Below are 9,018 nucleotides of genomic sequence, written 5' to 3'. Positions count from 1 at the left end.
CCGGTAATCCTAGCACTTTTGGAGACTGAGGTGGGAGGATCACTTGAGCCCAGGAGTTTAAGGCCAGCCTGTGCAACATAGACCTCATCTCTACAAAAAAATTAAAAAATTAGCTAGATGGGTGGCATATACCTATAGTTCCAGCTACTCAGGAGGCTGAGATGGGAGGATCACTTGAGCCTAGGAGGCTGAGCCTGCAGTGAGTCATGATTGCACCACTGCATTCTAGCTTGGGTGACACAGTGAGACCCTGTCTCAAAATAAACAAAACAAAACAAAAAAGAAAAGAAAAACTATGGTAGAGGTGGTAGGGGGAATTGAGGGAATAGGGGAAAGGAGAGGCCAAAGACTTTTTTTATGCCTTTTAATACTTTCTCATTTTTGAACCACCTGAATATATATGACTTGTGCAAAAAATAATTTAAGCAAAAAATATTGCATCTGTTTCTTTCATTGTAACTATGCTAAGTTTGGTGAAGACTCTTCTTTATTTTTAAATTTTGTTTTCTCTTACACTAAATTGTTGTGATGGTTAATTTTATGTGTCAATTTGACTGGGCCAAGATATGCCCAGATATTTGGCCAATCAATATTCTGGGTGTTCTGTGAGTGTATTTTTGGAGGAGTTTGACTTTTTAATATTATTATTAATATTATTTTTTAGACAGGGTCTCTCTCTGTCACCCAGGCTGGAGTGCAGTGGTACAATCTTGGCTCACTGCAGCCTCAACCTCCTGGGCTCAATTGATCCTCTCACCTCAGCCTCCTGAGTAGCTGGGACTACAAGCATGTGCTACCACACCTGGCCAATTTTTCCATTTTTTGTAGAGACAGGGTTTCACCACGTTGCCCAAGCAGGTCTTGAACTCCTGGTCTCAAGCAATCCCTCTACCTCTACTTCCCAAAGTGCTGGAATTACAGGTGTAAGCCACCATGCCTGGCTGAGTTTAACGTTTTTAAATTTTAATTTTTATTTTTTTGAGACGGAGTTTCACTCTTGTCGCTGTGGCTGGAGTACAATGGCGCAAGCTCGGCTCACCACAACCTCTGCCTCCCGGGTTCAAGCGATTCTCCTGCCTCAGCCTCCCAAGTAGCTGAGATTACAGGCACCTGCCACCATGCCTAGTTAATTTTTGTATTTTTAGTGGAGATTGGGTTTCACCATGTTGGCTAGGCTGGTCTCAAACTCCTGACCTCAGGCAATCCACCTGCCTCGGCCTCCCAAAGTGTTGGAATTACAGACATGAGCCACCGTGCCCGGCCTTAAATTTTTATTTATATTTTGAGGGGGTCTCATTGTGTTGCTCAGACTGGAGTGCAATGGCACGATCATGGCTCACTGCAATCTCCACCTCCTAAGCTTGATTCTCCTGCCTCTGCCTCCTGAGTAGCTGAAACCACAGGTCTGCACCACCATACCAGGCTAATTTTTTGTATTTTTGGTAGAGATGGGGTTTCACCATGGTGCTCAGGCTGGTCTCTAACTTGTGAGCTCAAGTGATCCGCCCACCTCGGCCTCCCAAAGTGCTGAGATTACAGGTGTGACCCATGGCACCTAGCCGAGTTTAACTCTTTTTTTTTTTTTTTTTTTTGAGACAGAGTCTCGCTGTCGCCAAGACTGGAGTGCAGTGGCGCAATCTCGGCTCACTGCAGGCTCCGCCCCCCTTTAACTCTTAAATAAACTGTTCCAGGCGTGGTGGCTTGCACCTGTAATCCCAGCAATTCGGGACATGGAGGTGGGAGAATTGCTTGAACCCAGGAGTTTGAGACCAGCATGGACAACATAGTGAGACCTTGTCTCTAAAAATATAAAATTTTAATTAAAAAAAACTGAATAAAGCAGATTACCCTCCCCAATGTGGGTGGGCCTCATTCCATCAGTCGCAAGCCTGACTAGAACAAAAGACTGGCCTCCCAGGAGGAAGAGGGAATTCCTCCTGCCTGACTGCCTTTTAGCTGGGACATTGGTTTTATTTCTGCCTTTGAATTCAACCTGAAACATTGGCTGTTCCTGGATTTTGAGACTGCTGGCCTTCAAACTGGATCTATACCACTGGCTCTCCTGGGTCTCCAGTTTCCTGACTGCAGATCTTGGGATTTGTTGGTCTCATAATTATTATATATGTATATGTAAAATATTGATTCTGTTTCTCTTTAAAAAGAAAAGATACCTGGCCAGGCACAGTGGCTCACACCTGTAATCCCAGCACTTTGGGAGGCTGAGGCGGGCGTATCACCTGAGGTGGGCGCATCACCTGAGGTCAGGAGTCCGAGACCAGACTGACCAACATGGCAAAACCCGTCTCTACTAAAAATACAAAATTAGCTTCCTTCCTTCCTTCCTTCCTTCCTTCCTTCCTTCCTTCCTTCCTTCCCTCCCTCCCTCCCTTCTTTCTTTCCTTCTTTCTTTCTTTCTTTCCCTTCCTTCCTTCCTTCCTTCCTTCTTTCCTTCCTTCCTTCCTTCCTTCTCTTTCTTTCTTTCTTTCCTTCCTTCCTTCCTTCCTTCCTTCCTTCCTTCCTTCCTTCCTTCCTTTCTTTCTTTCTTCCTTTCTTTCTTTCTTTCTTTCTTCTTTTCCCTCTCGGGCCCAGGCTGCAATCTACTCGGCTTGCTGCTGCCCGCGCCTCGGACTCCCTGGGTCTGCCGGCGCGCGCCACCGCTGCCTGCCTTTTCTCCTTTGGATGCAGTCACGCGTTCGCCATCTTGGCCACGCTGGTCGCCAGCTCCTCACGCCCAGTGCTCTGCCCGCCTCAGCCTCCCGAGCTACTGGAACTACGGACGGAGTCTCGCTCACCCAGTGCTCGGTGTTGCCCAGGCTGGAGTGCGGTGGCGTGGTCTGGCCTCGCGGCAGCCTCCGCCCCCCAGCCGCCTGCCTTGGCCTACCAGGGTGCTGGGATTGCAGCCCCTGCCCGGCCGCCGCCCCATCTGGGAGGTGGGGAGCGCCTCTGCCCGGCCGCCCCGTCTGGGAAGTGAGGAGCGCCTCTGCCCGGCCACCCACCGTCTGGGAAGTGAGGAGCGCCTCTGCCCGGCCACCCACCGTCTGGGAAGTGAGGAGAGCCTCTGCCCGGCCACCCACCGTCTGGGAAGTGAGGAGTGCCTCTGCCCGGCCACCCACCTTCTGGGAAGTGAGGAGCGCCTCTGCCCGGCCACCCACCGTCTGGGAAGTGAGGAGTGCCTCTGCCCGGCCACCCACCGTCTGGGAAGTGAGGAGCGCCTCTGCCCGGCCGACCCGTCTGGGAAGTGAGGAGCGCCTCTGCCCGGCCACCCATCGTCTGGGAAGTGAGGAGCGCCTCTGCCCGGCCGCCCTGTCTGGGAAGTGAGGAGTGCCTCTGCCCGGCCACCCACCGTCTGGGAAGTGAGGAGCGCCTCTGCCCGGCCACCCACCGTCTGGGAAGTGAGGAGCGCCTCTGCCCGGCCACCCACCGTCTGGGAAGTGAGGAGCGCCTCTGCCCGGCCACCCACCGTCTGGGAAGTGAGGAGCGCCTCTGCCCGGCCACCCACCGTCTGGGAAGTGAGGAGCGCCTCTGCCCGGCCGCCCCGTCTGGGAAGTGAGGAGCGCCTCTGCCCGGCCACCCATCGTCTGGGAAGTGAGGAGCGCCTCTGCCCGGCCACCCATCGTCTGGGAAGTGAGGAGCGCCTCTGCCCGGCCGCCCCGTCCGGGAAGAAGTGAGGAGCGCCTCTGCCCGGCCGCCCCGTCCGGGAAGAAATGAGGAGCGCCTCTGCCCGGGCGCCCCGTCCGGGAAGAAATGAGGAGCGCCTCTGCCCGGGCGCCCTGTCCGGGAAGAAGTGAGGAGCGCCTCTGCCCGGCCACCCACCATCTGGGAAGTGAGAAGCGCCTCTGCCCGGCCGCCCCGTCTGGGAAGTGAGGAGCGCCTCTGCCCGGCCACCCATCGTCTGGGAAGTGAGGAGCGCCTCTGCCCGGCCACCCATCGTCCGGGAAGTGAGGAGCGCCTCTGCCCGGCCGCCCCGTCCGGGAAGAAGTGAGGAGCGCCTCTGCCCGGCCGCCCCGTCCGGGAAGAAGTGAGGAGCGCCTCTGCCCGGCCACCCCGTCCGGGAAGAAGTGAGGAGCGCCTCTGCCCGGCCACCCCGTCCGGGAAGAAGTGAGGAGCGCCTCTGCCCGGCCGCCCCATCTGGGAGGTGAGGAGCGCCTCTGCCCGGGCGCCCCGTCCGGGAAGAAGTGAGGAGCGCCTCTGCCCGGCCGCCCCGTCCGGGAAGAAGTGAGGAGCGCCTCTGCCCGGCCGCCCCGTCCGGGAAGAAGTGAGGAGCGCCTCTGCCCGGCCGCCCCGTCCGGGAAGAAGTGAGGAGCGCCTCTGCCCGGCCGCCCCGTCCGGGAAGAAGTGAGGAGCGCCTCTGCCCGGCCGCCCCGTCCGGGAAGAAGTGAGGAGCGCCTCTGCCCGGCCGCCCCGTCCGGGAAGAAGTGAGGAGCGCCTCTGCCCGGCCGCCCCGTCCGGGAAGAAGTGAGGAGCGCCTCTGCCCGGCGGCCCCGTCCGGGAAGAAGTGAGGAGCGCCTCTGCCCGGCCACCCATCGTCTGGGAGGTGAGGAGCGCCTCTGCCCGGCCACCCATCGTCTGGGAGGTGAGGAGCGCCTCTGCCCGGCCACCCATCGTCTGGGAGATGAGGAGCGCCTCTGCCCGGCCACCCATCGTCTGGGAAGTGAGGAGCACCTCTGCCCGGCTGCCCCATCTGGGAAGTGAAGAGTGCCTCTGCCCGGCCACCCATCGTCTGGGAGGTGAGGAGCGCCTCTGCCCGGCCACCCATCGTCTGGGAAGTGAGGAGCGCCTCTGCCCGGCCACCCATCGTCTGGGAAGTGAGGAGCGCCTCTGCCCTGCCACCTATCGTCTGGGAAGAAGTGAGGAGCGTCTCTGCCTGGCCGCTCCGTCTGGGAAGTGAGGAGCTCCTCTGCCCGGCCGCCCTGTGTCTGGGTACAAGTGAGGAGCTCCTCTGCCTGGCCGCTCCGTCTGGGAGGTCTACCACGGAGGCCAGAAGCAATGTGGGGGCTGGACGTGGTGGCTCACGCCTGTGGTCCCGGCACTCTGGGGGGCGAGGCGGGTTGATCACTTCGGGCTAGGAGTTCGAGACCAGTCTGGCCAACTTGGCGAAACATGAAGAATACAACAGACAAACCAACCAACCAACTCAGTGACAACAAAACAGGTCTACCCTGGAGTCATACTCTAATTTTTTCTATTTTCTTCCCTTTCTGATCCTTTATCCCACTTTCTTTTTCTTCCTCCTCCTTCTCCCTCTTCTTTGTCAAATAGAGGATTGAGTTATTATCACTGATCCATATAAAGTCCCTCTCTCATTTATTTTAACTCCCACCCCCCATTTCTATTCCCCGACTTCCCATGTGCAACCTTCCTAATATGTTTGATACGCATCTTTTTGTTTGTATGTATTTTTAGAAAATGTTTATTGTTTTTGTATGCAAAAATTAATAAAAAAAAAAAATTAGCTGAGTATGGTGGCGCACACCTGTAATCCCAGCAACTGGAGAGGCTGAGGCAGAAGAATGGCTTGAACCCGGGAGGTGGAGCTTACAGTGAGCCGCCGAGATGGCGCCGTTGCACTCCAGCCTGGGCAACAAGAGCAAATCTCCATCTCAAAGAAAGGAAAAGACAAGACACCTTTGAGGTCCTCTTCTGGTCCTCTGCACCAGAAAGCTTGGGAGAGTGGGGACTTATTTTTCCCCCATTGCTGCATTCCTAGTAACTAGATGTGTGCTGCAAAAAAAAAAAAAAATAGTTTAAGGAATGAATTGGCAGCTATTGTTATATGTTAAATGTGAAATTAATATCTACAAATACATATCTGTATTTATAAATTGTACTTATATAAAGAAATACATATCTGTATGTATAAATTGTACTTACACACTTAGGGAATATATGCTTCTATTAATCTAAAATTTAATTATTAGCTTCTTTTTTTTTTTTTTTTGAGACAGAGTTTCGCTCTTGTCGCCCAGGCTGGAATGCAATGGCACAATTTTGGCTTACCACAACCTCCGCCTCCCAGGTTCAAGCGATTCTCCTGCCTCAGCCTCCCGAGTAGCTGGGATTACAGGCGTGCGCCACCATGCCCAGCCAATTTTGTATTTTTAGTAGAGACGGGGTTTCTCCATGTTGGTCAGGCTGGTCTCGAACTCCTGACCTCAGGTGATCCGCCCACCTTGGCCTCCCAAAGTGCTGGGAATGCAGGCGTGAGCCACTGTGCCCGGCCCAATTAGGAGCTTCTAGGTATCCATTGAGGAAGCGTTTGAGGGTCCCTCAGACAGTCAGTTTCAGGACCCCAAGAAAGGGACAGAGAAAGCAAGGTGCTTAGATGGACAGTGGCTCTTAGAGGCACTTGACACCCTATCCTATACAACCCAATTTTCTGCTGTAACACTTCCATCTTAGCATTCTGCTGTTTGCTTTAACAAACAACCAAATAGAAATCTATTAGTTTTAGGCTGGGTGCAGTGGCTCATGCCTGTAATCCCAGCACTTTGGGAGGCCAAGGTGGGCGTATCACGAGGTCAGGAGATCAAGACCAACCTGGCTAACACGGTGAAACCCCGTCTCTACTGAAAATACAAAAAAAAAGTTAGCTGGGAGTGGTGGCAGGCGCCTGTAGTCCCAGCTACTGGGGAGGCTGAGGCAGGAGAATGGCGTGAACCCGGGAGGCAGAGCTTGCAGTGAGCCGAGATCTCGCCACTGCACTCCAGCCTGGGCAACAGAGTGAGACTCCATCTCAAAAAAAAAAAAAAAGAAAAGAAAGAAAGAAATCTATGAGTGTTACGTTGCTGTGTAACACATTATCACACTCAGCAGCTTATAACAATGCCCATTTATCCACTCACAGTTCTGTAGGTAGGAAGTCTGGGCACTGGGTATCTAGGTTCTCTGCTCAGGATCTAGCAAGACTAACTTCATTGGCTGGCTGGATTTTTTTTTTTTTTCTTTGTTACAGAGTTTCGCTCTTGTTGCCCAGGCTGGAGTGCAGTGGTGTGACCTTGCCTCACCACAACCTGGCCTCACTGCAACCTCCAACTCCCGGTTCAAGCAATTGTCCTGCCTCAGCCTCCCGAGTAGCTGGGATTACAGGCATGCACCACCACGCCCGGCTAATTTTGTACTTTTAGTAGAGATGGGGTTTCTCCATGTTGATCAGGCTGGTCTCGAACTCCCAACCTCAGGTGATCTGCCCACTTTGGTCTCCCAAAGTGCTGGGATTACAGGCGTGAGCCACTGCACCCGGCCAGCCAGATTCTTTTTTTTTTTTTTTTTTTTTTTTTTGAGACAGAGTCTCGCTCTGTTGCCCAGGCTGGAGTGCAGTGGCGCAATCTCGGCTCACTGCAACCTCCTCCTCCCGGGTTCACGCCATTCTCCTGCCTCAGCCTCTCCGAGTAGCTGGGACTACAGGCGCCCGCCACCACGCCCGGCTAATTTTTTGTATTTTTAGTAGAGACGGGGTTTCACCGTGGTCTCGATCTCCTGACCTCGTGATCCGCCCGCCTCGGCCTCCCAAAGTGCTGGGATTACAAGCGTGAGCCACCGCGCCCGGCCCAGATTCTTATTTGGATCTCGCGATCCTCTTCCAAGCTCTCATGGTTATACGAGAATCCCTATTTCCTTGCTGTCAGCTGGGTGCCCTCAGCAGCTAGAGGCCATCTTCACGCGGGTGGCCCTTTCATCTTCAAAGCCAGCCCCACTTCGAACTCTTCAATTTCTCTCACATTTCTAATCTCTGACTCTGGGAAGAGCCCATTCTTTTCTTTTTTTTTTTAAGAGATGGGGTCTCACTCTCATCTAGGCCAGAGTACAGTGGTATAGTCATAGCTCACTATGATCTCAAGCCTCTGGGCTCAAGCAATCCTCCCACCTCGACAAGCTGGGACTACAGGATGCCCAGTTTCTTTTAAGGACTTACCTGACTAAGCCAGGCTCATCCCTGATGATTTTCCTTGCTTAAAGTCAACTGTGCTGTGTAACATACCCTAATCATATTCACAGTTCAGCGTATTATGCAGGTTTGTAATATCCAGACGGAGGGGGAATTCTTGGGGGCTATCTTAGAATTCTGCCTATCTCAGGAAACAACAATTGGCCAGGCAGGATGGCTCATGCTTCGTAATTCCAGCACTTTGGGAGGCCATGGTGGGTGAATCCCTTGAGGCCAGGAGTTCCAGACCAGCCTGGCCAACATGGTGAAACCTTATATCTACTACAAACACAAAAATTAGCCGGGCATGGTAACAGATGCCTGTAGTCTCAGCTACTCAGGAGACTGAGGCACGAGAATGGCTTGAACCCAGGAGGCGGAGGTTGCAGTGATCTGAGATTGCATCACCCACTGCCAGCCTGGGCGACTGAGCAAGACTGTCTACAAACAACAACAACAGCAACGACAAACAAACAACAGAAATTAGAGTTGAGTAGAAATTTTCAGCATCACTAATGATCAGACAAATATAATAAAACCAAGTGACAGATACAATAGATTCAAATCTCTTGTGGCAGAGGTGTGCATTGGGAGGTGACTTTAGGTTGCAGTTGGCCCTCCCATTAGAAAAAGTTACATAAATTAACTTCTGTAGGGATCATTCCCTAATATTAATGTCGTCAGCACTACACTCTAAACAACTGAGCTAACTGACCACACAGAAAACAGACTGCTGTGTTTTCAGAAAGATCTGATTCAGGTAAAATCTATGTCATCTGGTGTATTAGTCCATTTTCATGCTGCTGATAAAGACATACCCAAGACTGGGTAATTAATAAAGAAAAAGAGGTTTAATGGACTCACAGTTCCACGTGGCTGGGGAGGCCTCACAACCATGGTGGAAGGCGAAAGGCACGTCTTAGGTGGTAGCAGACAAGAGAGCATGAGAGCCAAGTGAAAGGGGAAACCCCTTATGAAATCATCAGATCCTGTGAGACTTATTCACTACCACAAGAACAGATTGGGGGAAACTGCCCCCGGGATTCAATTATCTCCCACAACACATGGGAATTACGGGAACTACAATTCAAGAT

General features: G+C 52.8%; 1 pseudogene; it reads left to right on the top strand.

Annotated features, from left to right (window-relative positions):
- The window catches only part of LOC129473563 (uncharacterized), a 687,223-nt pseudogene that overhangs the window by 564,960 nt on the left and 113,245 nt on the right, over positions 1 to 9,018 (top strand).

The sequence above is a fragment of the Symphalangus syndactylus genome, chromosome 23, assembly GCF_028878055.3.
Source record: "Symphalangus syndactylus isolate Jambi chromosome 23, NHGRI_mSymSyn1-v2.1_pri, whole genome shotgun sequence".
NCBI lineage: Eukaryota > Metazoa > Chordata > Mammalia > Primates > Hylobatidae > Symphalangus > Symphalangus syndactylus.
The sequence above is the reverse complement of the archived record's forward strand: the minus strand, read 5'-3'. Positions and strand labels throughout refer to the sequence as shown.